Source organism: Rhinolophus ferrumequinum, chromosome 17 (assembly GCF_004115265.2).
Source record: "Rhinolophus ferrumequinum isolate MPI-CBG mRhiFer1 chromosome 17, mRhiFer1_v1.p, whole genome shotgun sequence".
In the NCBI taxonomy this organism is placed as follows: domain Eukaryota; kingdom Metazoa; phylum Chordata; class Mammalia; order Chiroptera; family Rhinolophidae; genus Rhinolophus; species Rhinolophus ferrumequinum.
Genome location: NC_046300.1, coordinates 40,321,023 through 40,338,653, shown reverse-complemented (window position 1 = coordinate 40,338,653; position 17,631 = coordinate 40,321,023). Strand labels below are relative to the sequence as shown.

General features: G+C 34.0%; 1 protein-coding gene across 6 annotated transcripts in view; it reads left to right on the top strand.

Annotated features, from left to right (window-relative positions):
- Positions 1 to 17,631, top strand: part of TFDP2 (transcription factor Dp-2) — a 149,182-nt gene that overhangs the window by 40,607 nt on the left and 90,944 nt on the right. The window contains exon 1 of one of the 6 annotated variants that reach the window (XM_033132374.1): positions 13,906 to 13,924. The exons of the other annotated variants lie outside the window; for them this stretch is intronic. The gene's annotated coding sequence lies outside the window, so the exon portion shown is untranslated. Of the gene's footprint in view, positions 1 to 13,905; positions 13,925 to 17,631 lie in introns of those variants that run through there. 6 annotated transcript variants of the gene reach the window in all.

Genomic DNA, 17,631 nt, shown 5'->3' with positions numbered 1-17,631 from the left:
TCTCTGGCTTTAAGATAGTTATTTTTTATGTTTTACCCAGAATTTAGAGTTTTTATCTGCTAGAGGGTTAGTTCAATAAGAGCCAAATGGTTATCCTAGAAGCAGAACTAGAAAGTAATTAAAATATATATTTATTGTGATACCATTTATCAGTAATAAGTGAAGACAATCTATTTGACAATGAGGGAATAGATAAGTAATTTATAGTGTTTCCACTCAATGGACTATTATATAGCTATTAAACTATTTAGATATAGCTTATAATAATATGGGGTAAATACTTGAAGTTTAAGGTGAAGTGAAAAAAACAAAGTATAGAAATTTATAAATAGTGGTTTCTCAACCTTTAATCTTAGATTAAATGAAAGATATCTTACCTATATATGTGGATGAGGATTGATTAGTAAAATATAAATTCACTTCAACATGTTACTGAAGTACTATTAGTTTGACCATATTTTCCTTAATCAACATTCGAAAATTGTGACTTATCCTGTAGCTCTCTATGCAATTTTTTAAATTGTCACAAAAGGTTTCTCAAACTTGAAAATAGTAGGAACAAATGTAATATGATTATAATCATATAAAAACAAAACTGCACAGAAAAAATAATGGAAGAAAGTAAATTGTTTTACTTTTTTCCATTAGGATTAGTAATGTTTTTTCTTAGTACTTTTCTCATTTTTCTTTCAATTTTATAATGAACACATATTACTATCCAGTATTGTATGTGTTTGTAATCTGTCTTCTCCATCAAAACGTAAGTTCCACGAAAGGAGGGACTTGATTCTATTCCGTATGTATCCCTAGCATCTAGAAAACTGCTTGGTAAAACATAGTAAGCACTCAATAAATATTTGCTGAATCAATGAAAGAATGTGTTTCCTGCTTACTTCTCGGATCTCATTTCTTATTGCACTGTTATATTTCTGTACACAAATCATGCTGTTTCACACCTCTATTCCTTTCTCTTCTGTATTACTAGTTAGCAAAACTCCAACCGTGAAGCAGTCCAACCATCTTTCTTACAGTTGCTGGACAAAGGTTTCAACCTCCTGGATTTAAGATCTTTAACCTTAGTGCTGCTTTGCCTGATTTACATTATCCAGTGTGCTCTTGTTTGCCCTCCCTTCCTCCCTCCTTCCCTCACTCCCTCCTTTTTCGTCTCTCTCTCTCTCTCTCTCCAATTCTCTCCACAGTGTCTATGTCAGATCTTCTTTAGTCTCGTCAGATCTTCCTAAAATCTCCTGAAAGCAAGGGATTTTATTAGAAGATACTGAAGGCTTCATTTGGCCGGACACTCCCATCTATTGCCTCTGTTACAATTAAAATGTTAAACCTCTCTTGCTAAGGTTAATCCTTGCATCTGTATTCTGAAGGCTATTCCTTTTTGTTTCCTTAGAGACCTTATTCCACTGATTACCACCCCCACACTACCTCTTTCCTATCAGTTTTTAAAAACACTGCACTGTCCCATGTTAAAAACAAAAACAAACAGGACGTTTAGGCAATAAAAAGAAGCAAGTGACATCTACTAGATTGGAAGGGAAGGAGTAAAACTACCTGTATTTGTAGATGACATGATCTTATATATAAAAAAAATCCTGAGGAATCCACAACAAAAGTACTAGAACAAATAAATGAGGTTAGCAAGGTTGCAGGATACAAGACCATTTTACAAAAATCAATTATATTTCTATATCTAATCATGAACCTTCTGAAAATGATGATAAGAAAACAATTCCATTATATGTCAATTATATCTCAATAAAGCTGAAAAAAGAGTTAAAAATAAAAATTCTATTTAAAATAGCATCAAAGAGAATAAAATACTTAGGAATAAATTTAACAAAAATGTACAAGATACGTACACTGAAAACTGTAAAACGTTGTTGAAAAGAATTATTAAAGATCTAAGACATCCAATGTCCTTGGATTCGCAGACTCTTAATATTGTTAAGATATCACTATTCCGCAATCTTATCTATAGACTCAATGTGATTCTTACCCAAATCCCAGTGCCTCTTTGGCAGAAATGGACAAACTGATCCTAAAATTCATATGGAAATGTAAAGGTCCCAAAATAGACAAAACGACCTTGAATAGGGAAAAAAAATTTTGAGGACATATTTATTGAGTTCAAAAATTACTAAAAGCCACAGGTATAAAAGATTGTGTGTTACTGTAGTTTTGTAGTAAGTTTCAAAGTTGAGAACTGTGAGTCCTCCAACTTTATTCTTTTTGAAGATTGTTTTGGCTATATAGGTAGGACTCCTTGCAATTCCACATGAATTTGAGGATCAACTTTTCCATTTCTGTGAAAATGAAATAGAATTTTGATACAGATTGCATTGAGTCTGTAGACCACTTTGTTTTTATTGACATTTATTTATTTATTTATTTTATTTTATTGTGTAACAGTGTGTTTTTTTTCCAGGATCCATCAGCTCCAAGTCCAGTTGTTGTCCTTCAATCTAGTTGTGGAGGGCGCAGCTCAGCTCCAAGTCCAGTTGTCATTTTCAATCTAGTTGCGGGTGGGCGGGGGGCACAGCCCACCATCCCATGTGGGAATCGAACCAGCAACCTTGTTAAGAGCACCCTTTCTAACCAACTGAGTCAACCAGCTGCCCCATGATTTTATTGACATTTTAATGCTAAGTCTTCCTATTCATGAACATATTCCGTTAATTTAGGTCTTCTTTAATTTTATCATTTCTTTTTTTTTTAATTTATTGGGGTGACAATTGTTAGTAAAATTACATAGATTTCAGGTGTACAATTCTGCATTACATCATCTATAAATCCCATTGTGTGTTCACCACCCAGTCAGTTCTCCTTCCATCACCATATATTTGATCCCCCTTACCCTCATCTCCCACTTCCCTCCCCCCTTACCCTCTGGTAACCACTAAACTATTGTCTGTGTCTATGAGTTTTTGTTTCTCATTGGTTTGTCTTGTTCTTTTGTTGTTTTTGGTTTATATACCACATATCAGTGAAATCATATGGTTCTCTACTTTTTCTGTCTGACTTATTTCACTTAGCATTATACTCTCAAGATCCATCCATGTTGTCACAAATGTTCCTATTTCATCTTTTCTTACCGCCGAATAGTATTCCATTGTGTATATATACCACAACTTCTTTATCCATTTATCTATAGAAGGACATTTTGGTTGTTTCCATGTCTTGGCCACCGTAAACAAAGCTGCAATGAACATTGGAGCACACGTGTCTATATATAAATGTTTTCAGATTTTTTGGGTAGATACCCAGTAGAGGGATTGCTGGGTCATATGGTAATTCTATTCGTAATTTTTTGAGGAACCTCCACACTGCCTTCAATAACGGCTGCACCAGTCTGCATTCCCACCAACAGTGTATGAGGGTTCCTTTTTCTCCACAGCCTCTCCAACACTTGATACTATTTGTCTTGTTGATGATAGCCATTCTGACTGGGGTGAAGTGATATAATTTTACCATTTCTTTTTGAGGTAATCAAAATATTCTGGAAATAGTGGTGATGGTGTACTTTGTGAATATACTGGAAACCGCTGCATTGAACACTTAAAATGGTGAATATTTGGGTATGTGAATTATACCTTGATTAAAAACAAAACAAAAACAAAAGCCACTTTCTTCAACTCGATGTCTGCTTCCAGCTCTGATTTGTTCTTCCCCCTTATTATCAGACTTCTTGGAAGAAGCTATACACTTAAAATTCCATTCTCAACTGTTTTCATTCACACAGCTGCCCAGTGTAATCTGGCTTTTGACTCCATTAATCCTCTGACACTGCTCTTGGTCTTTGTCTTTTGTTTATCAGCATTTAACACTGTTAAGGAGCCCTTTAATAAAAAAACAAAAACAAAAAAACTAGATTTTAGAACAGTTTCAGGTTTCTGGAAAAATTACAAAGATAGTACGGGGCGTTCTCAAAACCTTCACTTAGTTTCCCCTGCTGTTACATTAGTCTAGTATATCCTACATTAGTCTAGTACAGTTTTTACAATTAATGAACCAATATTGATACATGATAATGAACACACGTCCATATTTATTCAGATTTCCTTAATTCTTTAGCTAATGTCTTTTTCTGTTCCAGGAAAACGGTCAGGACACCGCATTTCATGATCATGTGTCCTTAGTCTCCTTTGTGCTGTGACGCTGTGTCACACTTCCCATATTTTTGAAACTTGACAGTTTTGAGGCATACTGGTCAGGAATTTTGTAGAATGTCCCTCAAAATGGGATTTTTTCCTCCTGATTAGATTGGGGTTATAGGTTTTTGAGAGCAAGACCATAGATAAAAAGTGCTATTTTTATCACAGCATGTCAAGGGTGCATACTATGAACATGACGTACCGTCGTTGATGTGAACCTTGGTCACTTGGCTGAGGCAGTGTTTGTCATGTTTCCTTACTGTAAAGTGACTGTCTGTGCCTCCTACCCCACTTTCTATACCAGAGTCTTTGGAAGGAAGTCATTATGTGGAGCCCACATTTGAGGAGTGGAGAGTTTGGTGTACCTCCTTGAGGGGGAGTATCTATATAATTTATTTGGAATTCTTCTGTACCCCAGATTTATCTTGTCTCCATTCATTCATTCATTCATTCATTCAATCTATGTCAATATGGACTTGTGGATGTTTAGTTTATATTCTGGCTTATACTAATTGAATACTATTGGTTTGGGTTGTTTGCTCAAATTCTTACAACTCTGGCCATTGGGAGCTTTCATTTGGTTTTTGTGTGTGTGTGTCCCTTTGACATATTCCTCTCATTGTGGGGTGGGTTGTTTATTTGTTTTGAGCACTTTCTTTTTAGCACTACAATATGCTCTAGGCTCATTCCACATATTTCCTGACCTCTCCATCGATCAGCCATTTTTCCTGATTCTTTTAGTAGTGAAAGTTACTAGACACCAAGATCTCAGTACTAGGTGAGTTCATTGCTACTGGGATGGTGTCTTTCTTTTTGAATTACTGTTTTCCTTTGTGCCTATGACAACACACTTTTTAAGTCTTTCATAGAAAGCAGTGCAGTGTAACAGTTAAGAACAAGGGCTCTGGAGAACTATAGTGCAATTTTGGTTGCACTTCTTATACCCAACCAAATGTGTAAACCTGAGCAAGTTGATCTCTCTAAAGCAGAATGTCCCTATCTATCATGATGCAGGTAACAATACAAAGTTGCTCATGGGGTGTGTAAGGATTAAATGAGGTAGTGCACATACATCACTTAGTATAACACGTAGCACATAGTAAGCATTCATAAGTGCTTCCTCCTTTTCCTCTTGTTAATATTTTCTTCCTTTTTGGCTGATTCCTCTCAGTCTATTCTCCTCAGTTCTTCCTTTGTCTTCTAAGTGTTAGTATTCTGTGGGGTTTTGTCTTAGGTTTTCTTCTTTGTACATTCTCCCCAGGCGATTTTATCTATTCTCATTGCTTTAGTTATTTATTTTGTATATGGATGATTCTCAAATCTATATCTCTGGCCCAAACCTTTGTCTTGAGTTTTTGTGCATCCAGTTGCTTATTGGATACCTTCATTTGAATAACTTAAATGCATCTCAGACTAAGTCTGGCCAGAATTAAAGCGATCATTTCACCCTCTCAAAATCTGCTCTCCCCTTTTCCTTACCTTATTGAATAGTAGTGCCATCCACCCTTTGCCCAAATCAGAAACTGAGGCATCCATCATCTTTGACTCCTTTTCTTTTCTCTCTACTCCCAATCAAATCACTTTCAAGGCTTGTTTAGTCCACCCTCTAAATCTCTCAACCTTCCCCACCCATTTTCTCTATTTCCATTGCTACTATCTTAATTCAGACTACTATATTTATGGATTACTACATCTGTTTCATTTACTTCCAGATACATTTCTATTTCATTCACTGTACTACAGCTACATTCTTTTTCTCAAACACAAATCTGAACAAGTTTTTCCACATTTTAAAAAGAAGCATTTACTAGTTCCTTATTGCCCTCCAGATAAAGTCCAAACTCCAATTTAAAAGATCCTTCTTGATACAGTTCTTGTTTTCACTTTAACCTTATCTCAGACACCTGTGCTTCTGGCACATTCTCTGTCCCGCTCTCTCTGTCCTTGCCTTTCTGTGTGCTCTTGTCTGTGCCTGAAATGTCATGCCTCCCTGATACCGTCCTCCATTCCACTCCTAATATATACTTACATTTCACCTTGCTAATTTCTGTTTGTTTCTTGCATCTAAGTTTAGGTCTCATTTCCACTTGGCCCATAAGCCTCAAACATCTCTACTTATTTCTTTTATAGCGTTTATCTCACTGTACTTTAATTATTGGTTTACTTATTGTTTCCCACCTGATGCCGTGAAGTCAGGACTTTATCTTATTCATCATTATATATCTAGGACAGGTATTTCAGAGTATCTGTCCCATCGTAGCTTTCCCAAACAAGGAACTTTGTAGAAAGAATGCATGTCCTTCCTTTTATCTCTAATTCCTATGGCCACTGGGCAAATTCCTCTTTACTCTTTAAAATCTAGCTGATCACAGATTCCTCTGTACCTCTTAGTTACTATGCCGCCTTGTGTTAAACTTTAGACCCTGTACATATTGTCCTGATTACATTATATTGTATTTCTTTATACAATTGTCCTTTTCTTTTACTAGACTCTTTGAGGGTAGAGTCCTTTTTTATATCTTTGTCCTCAGACTCTAGCTTGGTGTCTAGCACACTTGTACACACTCAGTAAGTGATGGACTGCCGTAACATTTCCAGACTTTTAGTCAAGATGTTTATGTATCTAACCTTTGAGAAGTTTATAAAGAAGTATATAAAGAAGGAACTTGTCTTAAATACTTTTGAAACAAAGTGTTAAGGAATTAATAAAGAAGGTTTCAGAGCTTTTTGTCTTATAGGACATATATCTAAGAGTTGATTTAAAAGTTATATAATTAATTAAAAGAAGAAAAGCCTGCAGATATAAATATATTATAACCGAGAGAACAGTAGAGGATATAAAAGCAGTTGACTATGTGTATATCCTGTTATAAATCATGTAATTGTGCCTTATTAAGAAAAATGAAAGAGAAGAATATGTAAGTCAGGGCTTCATTATGTGAGGTTGAAAGCCCAGTAGAACCTTTGGTGAAGATCAGGGATTCCTCAATTATCTGAGAGGCACATGCTAGTGGATGGGCTGGCTGTACCTTTGGCTATTTCTGGCACATGGAAAGAGGCCATATTTGCCTGCAAGCTCAGTGCAGTCCTTTGGGAAGCTGCCTGGTCAACAGCTGTGGGGAGGGTCGCACTTGTTGGATGAATTGCTCATGTCCTTGTAGGTAAATGAGGTCTGCTAGGCATTCCCACTTGTTCCTTTACATCCTCAGCAGAGCATTGCCACTTCATTGCTTGCACACCTGATTTAAAGTATATATATCTTATACTGACTGCCAGTCCCACACCCTCCAAGAGATTGCAGTAGCCTAAACCTCTTAAAATGAATTCAGCAACTCAAAAGAGGGACTATTACTGAATCATCAAGCGGATTCCTCTTAGGGAGGCAGAACTAATGGAAACGATAAGAGAAAGCTGTGATGGGAAGAAAAGGGGATGAAAACTCTCAAGAGGATGCAGTTACCACGCAGAAAAAGTTCTTTTGGAAATAAAAATATATTCAGAATCCTTAAATTTAAGAAAGATTGAAAATAAGAAATGGCCAAAGATGTACTGTGGCCAAACAATATTGATATCAAATAAAATATATTAGAAGCCTCAAGGCATTAAAGAAACAAAGAGAAATGTTAACTAGTGATAAAAGGAACAATCAAACCAACAATCCAGTGTTTAGAAAATGGGTAAAACTTAAGAATAATCTGTTCACAGAAAAAGAAATATTAATGGTTCTTACACAGATGAAAAGGTACTCTACCTCATTCATAAAACATGTAATTTAAAATTACATTGAGTCCCATTTTTCACTCTGTAAGCTTTGTGAGTAGTAGTTTGATAAAACACTGTTGCCAAGGGTGTAGGGTAACATGTAGTCTCTTATACTGCTTGTGTGAGCATAAATTAGTTCAGCATTTACGGGAAGCAACTTCACAATACTTGTGAATTTAACAGTTACATTCCCTGTGGCCTAGCTGTCCCAGTTTTAGGAATTTATTCTATTGATATGCTTGTAAATCTGGAAAATAAAGCTTAATGTTTTCAGTATTGTCTGTAATAGCAAAATACTGGAAACAGCGTAAACCCATCAGTGTGATCTGGTTAACTAAATTGTGTTCAATACATATGGAATACTATGCAGCTGTAAAATTGGGAATGAAAAAGCTATGTACAAATACAGAATGATCTACAAAGACATTAAGTTAACAAAAGAAAAATTCAGAACGTATTGAGTATATAACTCTTTGTTTAAAGAAAAGTGAGAAATAATGACATTCACATAGACATACAAATACACACATAATGTTTCTTGTAACGATACACAAAGACTATTGACATCTGGTGTCAGAGAAATGGTGTCTTTCACAGAGAAGTTTTTAATTTTAATGAAGTTCAACTTACTAGTTTTTTTTTCTTCATGGATCATGCTTTTGGTGTTGTATCTAAAATGTCATTGCCAAACCCAGGGCCATTTAGATTTTCTCCTATTTTTCTTCTAGAAGTTTTGTGGTTTACATTTAGGTCTATAATCCATTTTGAGTTAATTTTGTGACAGATGTAAGGTTTGTGTCAAGTTTATTTTTCTTTTTTTCTTTTTTTTGCACGTAGATGTCTATTCCAGCCTCATTTGTTCAAGACTCCTTTCTCCATTGAATTGCCTTTGCTCCTTTGTCAAAATTGAGTTGATTGTATTTGTGTAGGTCTATTTCTAGGCTCTCTATTCTATTCCATTTTCCTATTCTTTTGCTGATACCATACTGTGGATTTATAATAAGTGTTGAAGTTGGGTAGTCTCAGCCCTCCAGGTTTTCTTCTTCAGTGTTGCATTGGCTATTCTGAGTTTCTTGCCTTTTCATATAAAATTTTAGAATCAGTTTGTTGATAGCCACAAAACAACTTACTGGGATTTTGATTGAGTTTACATTAAACCTGTACATCAAGTTGGGAATAACTGACATCTTGACAACATTGATTCCTCCTATCCATGGACATGGAATATCTTTCCATTGATTAGGTCTTTGATTTCTTTCATCAGAGTTTTGTAATCTTCCACATATAAATCTTATACATATTTATTAGACATATACTTAAGTATTTCATTTGTTGATGCTAATGTAAATGGCCTTGTGTTTTTAGTTTCAAATTCTAATTGTTGATTGCTGTATGTAAGAAAGCAGTTGGCTTATATATATTTACCTTGTATCTAGCAAGCTTACTATAATTGCTTATGAGTTCCAGAAGGTTTTTTTGTTTGTTTGTTTGTAAATGGTATTTTAAATTTCAATTTCTAGTGTTCCTTTACTAGGATGTAGACATACCATTGGTTTTTGCGCTTTGATCTGCCACCTTGCGAAACTCATTTCTGGTAACTCCTGTAGATTGCTTAGAATGTCCTACATATACTATTACGTCATCTCAGAATAAGGCCAGTTTTACGTACTCCTTTTCAATTTGTATGTCTTGTTCTTTCTTATTGATTAGGATTTTTAGTTCAAGGTTGAATGGAAATGTAATCCTTGCCTTTTTTTGGTCTTAGGAGGAAAGCATCTTTTATTGTTAGGTATAATGTTAGTTATGGAGTTTTCATAGCTGCCCTTTATCTGGTTAAGTTTCCCTTTTATTCTTCTCTGGGTGTTTTGATAATGAATGGTTGTTGGTTTTGTTAAGTGTTTTTTACTGCACGTATTGCAATGATTATATGGTGGGTTATTTTTAGCCCATGAATACGGTGAGTTACGTTGATTCATTTTTACATGTCACACCAACTTGGAATTCCCTAGATAAATACCACTTAATTATTAGAGAAGCTTGTAAATTCTCCATTTATAGAGTAGTTTTGATTATAGCTAGTTCTACTATTTTTAATTCTTTATAATCTAGAGATGATTCTGGGACTCCTGAGTAGCAGCAGGGAATCAGATGAGGTTAAAGTGCAGTCATCCCTCTGTGGTTCCAGGACCCTCTGATGGATACCAAAATACACGGATGCTCAAGTCCCTTATTATAAAATGGCATAATTGTGTAATATAACTTACGCATATCCTCCTGTAAACTTTAAATCATCTCTAGATTACTTATAATACTTAATACAGTATAAATACTATGTAAATAGTTGTTATGCTGTATTATTTATGGAATAATGACAAGAAAAATAGGTCTGTACGTGTTCAGTACCAACGCAAGCATGGTAGGCCTAACTACATGGTACACGTCAGCAGCAATGTAACTTCTTTTCCATAATATTGTCCATCCACTGTTCTTTGAATCCGCAGTTGAGGAACCCACAGATATGTAGGGCTGATTGTACATACATTTATAGTGGAACCAATTGTTTCAATGTTTATAACATTTTTGAAGTAATCTTCACAGCCTGGGAACAGGAATATTGGAAGCATTTTGTGGACAAAGCAGTAGGAACAGAAGGAATTTAGAGTTCTACCAAAAGTGTTGCTGGGATGGCGCCTGTAGGAACTGTAATAATGCATTTATGCATTGTTATGTGAAAACTTCACTTTCTTGATGAGAAGTGTAAAAGGAATTGAAAGGTAAAAGGGTAGGGAATTGGTGTTAGAGATTATTTCAGTGTTCAAAATCTTAAAAATATTTTAGAGTTTTATGTTTAATTAAAAAGGCTGCTAACATTTGGCCATATCTGTTTTTTTCTTTATTTTACTTCACAAATTTAAGTCCAAAAATATCTAGTAAGCTTTCGTTTTATTTTATATTAGTTTGAATAGTAGGGATAAGCAACATTTGGTTGCTATTTCTATACAAATTCTTTGGCAGCCTTCTAAATCTGAGGTCATATTAGGGTGAGTTTGGCCTCTCTTAATGTGCTTGGCTTAGTAAGAGATTGTATTTTAATAAACATAGTGAATGGTTCTGGCTTTGCCTTTTGAATGTGGGTTTGGTTTCAGGATATTTAAAAATAGCTTAATGATCTGAAAATAGACAGCGATACCATTGTACAAATAGTTGTATTGACCTGTTCATTCCAGCAGCTTGCTTCTCCTGAAGGACCTGTGCCATCTGATCCTTTTTTTCTCTTCTATTTTTTTATGTTTATCTACATATGTTTCATTTAAATAATAGCGTTTAGTTTACCATATTAAGTAAATACTAGAATTAAGTAAGACTTACCTTTTAGAAGTAAAATTTAAGGAATTCCTGATTTAAAACAAAAAATAAATGAAAAAATTAAAGTGCTTTTAAATAGGCTGTGGTTACATCTTTCATCTTCCTGTTAACTGCTTTCACAACGTGTATTGTGGTTTGGTAGAATTACACAACTTTGCTCTGTGTTTTGATTGCATGGTGTAAATTTATAAATAGTTTTGATAATGCAATATGTTATACCTGAACCACAATGAAATGGCTTTTTTTCATTTTTTAATATACATTTTTATTCTCCATTCTAGTTCATCTAAATTGCTTTATTATAAAGCATATGACATGATGATACCTATTTTTTATAGTTCTTGAAATAACCAATTACTGTTTCTTATGAAAGGGTGATAAATTCATATGCTTCTTTTTGGAAGAAAGGATATCTGCAGTTTTGTTTTTGTATTATTTCAAAATTCATTTTCAGTGAATCATTTTTTCAGTTGGCAGAGTAGACTAGTATTGAGATTATAGGGTCTGTTTTTATGTGATTTTTTTAATTTGCTTAGTATTTTGAAATGGAATTGATCTAATTGTCTGTTTTTAATTTCCTAGTTCCACAAGGCCCATTGTCTTGTCACAGAAGAAAACCTTTTCACACCTTTAACTTTAGCTAGCCATCTTGCCTGCTATTGTTAAAAACTTTTGGTAACAATTACTGGTACTGGTTAATTTCAAACTCACAGCACAAGGAGAAGATAATTTTGATTGCCAATTGGAATTTAGTTCTAAAATCAACCTCTTAAAATGTTACCTTTTTGAATTTCCTTATTTAAATTTGTCTTGTTCATGACCAACATAAAATGTGCATGAGTTGCCAAATCTAAAAACAAAATATTCATACAAACATGTTATAAAACTGTTTAACAGAAAAAAAACAAAACCAGCTTTATTGCCAACACAATATTTTAAAAATTAAATTTAGCGATTTAAATCACAGTTGTTTATTATTCAAGAAAGATTAAATTGTCCTTTCTGACATTTAACCTGGTTTCTCCTTGTCTTTATTTAGTAAATAAAATTAAACTGGTAGCTAAAATATTTTTTAAAGCTGTATGTGTCTTTAAAAAATACTAAATAGGAAAACTATTAAAAGTTGCTAAAACTTTACTAACTATATTTCTTTATATAGGAGTTTTTTTATGCCCGCTAATGAAAATGTGCTGTGTTTTGCTTCATGTTGTGTTTGATATATTTGAAAAGGCATAAGTTTTGAAACCGTAGGAGCCCAGCTTCAATTCAGCTTTGCTATTTGCTGGGTTTACAATTGGTAACATAGGAAATTTACTAAATCTCTCTTTGTCTGATTTTCATATTTGTGTTATGGGGATAGTAACACCTACCTCGTAGGGATTATATATTCTCATTTAACCCTCACGTATAAAGCTTTCTGCATAATAGCATGTTGTTGACTTAAAAAAAAACACATAAAGAACTAGCTATTTTACCAGTAAAGTGGATTTATTTGGGACTAGCAGAGGAGTTACAGTTTGGGACAAACTATGGCTAACCATAGGCAAATCCAAATTCAGAGATGGGCTTGCTTTTATAGGGGAAAAAGAGGATGATTGGATGGGCTGTATGGAAGATCAGGGTGTTAACGGCTTCTAACCGGCTGCATGTGGCAGTTTCTCATTGGCTAGGCTGTAACGAGGAGCCTAAACCTGAAGGCCACCAGCTAAAGGGGTCCTAGTGATGATTGGCAAAGGTGGAGGTGTTTTGCTGGGCAAGGAAAAATTCTTTCTTCCTCCTGATGTGGTTTGTCCACCTGTTTGGGGTCTATATGGCAGTGTGTGATAGCTCCCTCTCAGGGATTCCCGACTTCATTTTAAATAAAGTTTTCTTTATTTTCAACAATGTAGTAGGTACTCAATAAAATATTAATTCTCTCTTCTTCTTTACTTCCTTAGTTGTTTGTTTGATATCCAAGTTCTTCTTTATATTGTATTAAATGCATAGAAGATGTCTACGTTGTTGATTAAATTATTAGAAAAAGACCAGCCTTGGTATATTTAATTGCAAGCTGTATTTTGAAGTAAAAGGAAATTGCTACCAGGATTTACTGGTAGTACAAATTACTTCTTTCATTTTCTGTCTGTGAAACTAATTAAATCAAATATTTTGTTTGATTCACAGAATAAACTCTTGTACTATCCTTTTTTTCAATGACATCCTTTACGTCGTCTTTAGTGAGTCCATTTGGGATCCATTAAAGTATGAAAAATAGCATGGCTGACACTGCAGACACGTAAATCATAAATCTAAAAGGAGGTGGAGCACAAGATGAAAACGTTTATCAGGAATCTTCTCATTCTCTCAGATGAACAAGATAGCAATCTTTCCCACTCCCTGATTAATAAAGGTGATGTTTATTGCCTGGGGGTATAGAATGCTCTAGGCCAGTAGTTCTTAAATTTTAGCAAGCATCAGAATCACCTGGAAGGCATGCTATAAAAATCACCTCCAGGGTTTCTGATTCAGTCGGGTTGGGGTCTGAGAATTTGTATTTCTCCCAAGTTCCTAGGTGACACTGGTATTGCACACCCTGGACCACACTTTGAGAACTACTGCTCTAAGAGTATTCAGAAGTCTGGATTAAGCAACAGGTAGGATCAGACTGATTTTCCTGCCTAAAATTTTTCACTCAATTCAGAAAACTGTTTTTCAGTACCTTGCGTATATCTAATACTGAGGTGTCATCAAGCTTCACACAGTCTTAGACTCTCAGACCATGGATTTTTGCTTTACTGAGGTAATCTACAGGCTAAGGAGCACTTCTAAAAAAAAAGACTAGTAAAGAAAAGAGGAAAGGTTATCCATTCTGCTGCTTTTTCAAATCTGTCTTCATGTTATAGCAATATTTTCTCTTTTACAAATTTTAATGCAAAAACATTGGATCCTTTGGTATCTTTCCTAAGGAAGTAAAATTTGACGTATGATTAATAAAGACAAAGACAGAGGTATATATGGTAGCATTTATAAATCGCAAAAATGTAGGTCCTACACAGAAGTATATTACTAGGTGATTTTAAAGTAAATTGTGTAAGTATGCATATGATAGCTAATTTTGTACTCAAATGTTGCTTATGAAGAAAAACATTTTAAAGATAGAAAATGCTTGATAGACAATAATTATTTAGGGGTGTTTTGATATAATTTAACCATTCAAATTTAAGTAAATTTGTATGTATTATATGTTCTTAACTATGTAAAATTGTTTATAGAAAAAAAGGACGAACTATGTCAATTTACAAGTATCTTTAGAAGATGAGGTTATGATTGATTGGTACTATATATTTTTTTCTGTATTTTGTAATGTATCCATAATGTGGTATTACTTTTATAATGAAAATATTCATGTCATGTATTTATATACGGTGTTTTTCCCCAAAATAAGACTGGGTCTTACATTAATTTTTGCTCCAAAAGACGCATTAGGGCTTATGTTCAGGAGATGTCATCCTGAAAAATCATGCTAGGGCTTATTTTCTGGTTAGGTCTTATTTTCGGGGAAATACGGTATGTGTGCATTTCAAGTTACTTGAAATGTATGGAGAAAAGTACAAATACAAGTGTACAGCTCAGTGAAGGTTTATAAACCAACACTCTGTAAGCACAATATTACCAGCACCCCAGAAGCATGCCTGGAGCTCCCTTTCAAGGGTAACTGCTCTCTTGACTACTAACAGCAAAGATTATTTTAGTTTTTGTTCTTTATATATGGAGTCATACAGTTAGTTATTCTTTTGCGACTAGCTTTTTTTCCTCAGCATTACATTTGTGAAATTCATCCATATTGTATGTAGTTGTGGTTACTCCTTTCTCATTGCTATATAATACGCCATTGTGTGAATAAACCATCATTTATTCTAATGTTATTGGGCATTTCTTCTAATAATCATTTATTCTAATGTTATTGGGCATTTACGTAGTTTTCAGATTTTGAGTATTACAATTAGTGATCTCTTGAACATTCTATGTTCAGGTCCTTTGGTGAGCACGTGCCTGCATTTCTGTAGGGCATATACCTGGGACTGAAGTTGCTTGGTTAGCGTATGCTCAGCTTTAGTAGACACTTCCAGATGACTTTTTCCAAGTGATAATATCAACTTAAAGGGCCACGGGGCAGTATATAAAAAACTCCCTGTTGTTCATGTCCTTGCTAATACTTGGTATTTTTCATATTTTTCCTTATACTCAGTCTGGTGGGTGTGTAGTGGTTGTTGTGGTTTTAATTTGCGTTTCCCTGATGATGAATGAAGTGAGAAATCTTTTCCATATTTTTGGTTGTAAATTGTGATAAATCGTTGTAGTATGCAATTTTGTATCAGATACATTTTAGCTTTATTCCAGGGAGCTAAATGACAAGAAATATTTTATTAGTATTTTATGCATTGAATGATATTAACGTGAACCAAGGTCATGGCTATGGATCTTAAAAATAGCATACATTTAATTCTTGAAGTAAGGTTCCGAGTGTTAATATAATGTCTTATAGTATGACATCTAATGAGATTTGGTGTGACTCTGTCAAGTGTATTTTCGTAATTGAATTTTATTTTCCTATTGAGTTCAGTTATAAAATTGAAGATATGTTCTCATGTGAAAATTTACCAGTATACTGAGTTTAAATTTTTTGGCAAAAACCAAACAAATTGATAGATTCTATTGGCTGTTGTAGTCAAAAACATTCCTAGACTCAAAATAATATTTATAAAGCACTACACAGATTTTTGTATTACTTTTAGAGCTTTGATAACTTTGAAATGTTCCCAACATCTTGCTTTTCTTTTTATTTTATCCACTGATACCCTTATTCCTAACTCTACATGTGTAGTTCTCAGAATTTACACACACACACACACACATATGTAATTTTGTTACCCTTGTTGGTATTTTAAGATTATGTTGTGAAGGCAGGCTCTTGAAACAAAGTAGGACTTGTACCTAGCACAGTATCTGACTTAAAAGGGTCTTAATATCTATTTGTTGAGTGGATGAAACAATGACAAAATTCTGCTGTCAAGCTTTTTCTCTTTTCAGGTTTTGTTGGAGCTTCCACTTACCCTCCAATTTTGGATCTTTAGTTTAAAAAGTAGTATTTGAGATGAATAAGAGAAGGTTGTTACTAGCGAAAATTTTCAAAGTGGTCCTTTTTTTCAAGATAACCCCATAAAGACAAGTCAGAAAGGAGAAAGGTAAAATTATGAAATCACTGGACATATTATGCATTTTAGTGATTTTGTGTGTGTGTGTGTGAGGGTGGGTGTGTGTGTGGTTTTAACTTGGGGAGAGTCTATTTAAATTGCCATTAAAATAAAAAAGACAAAGTGAGTATTATCTTTATATTAATTAAGATGTATCAATGAAATAAAAAATTCTACAATATATATAGGTTACTTATGAACAAAGAGAACTATAATAAAAACAGTGCTTTAACAGGAGGAAATAAGAAAATATTCCAAATATGAGGGAAAAAAAGCTGGAGGCAGAGAGATTAGGAACAGTGAAACTGTCCGAGTAGCATCTGTTATCTTGGATGACATTAAAGAGTTTTGTGTTGCGTATTTTTTTCTCAACTCTCTCCTACTGGATCACAAAATTTTACAGTGCATTGTCGAGTTAGAAAAGACAGCTAATCCTCTAGAAATTGTTGATTATTTTTTTGGCCAGTTTTTAAATCTTCCCTTGGTTTTTAGTTCCAGATCTTTAGTCTTCACTATGAACAAACCCAATTGTTAACATTGGATACAGTCATTTGATAATTTTAACTGTACGTGTTAGAATGGCTAGAGAGGAAATACATGGGGCTTAGGCCTGAAACTTCAGGGCTTTGCTTAATATGTGTATCAATTTTGATGTGGATCAAAGCAAATATATAAAACTACTACTTAATTCTGTAAAAAAATAGCTGAATAGATGTTGCTTTATTCTGTAATATCAGGTACTTGAATTCAAATATATTCTAGATTTTGTTTGGATCAGTGTGTTTTCTCTTTTAATATCTAGCATTAGTTTGCCAAGGTAATTTTAAAATGAATTGGATATTTTAAAAATAGAATACTTTAAAATATGAATTTACATAGAAATTTCTAGAAAACGGTTAAATCAGGCTTTACTTACATCAGTGAATTATACTATCCTAGAGATGTAAGCTGTTTAAGGCAATGCTTTTATCTCAGTTTCTACGAAATTTGAATTGGAGGTCTTGTAAGATAATTGTGACTGTTTTACAGGCCATAAAGAGAAAAATGACATCTGATATATCTGGAACACAGACCTTAAAGGATTCCAACATAAACATATACTAAAC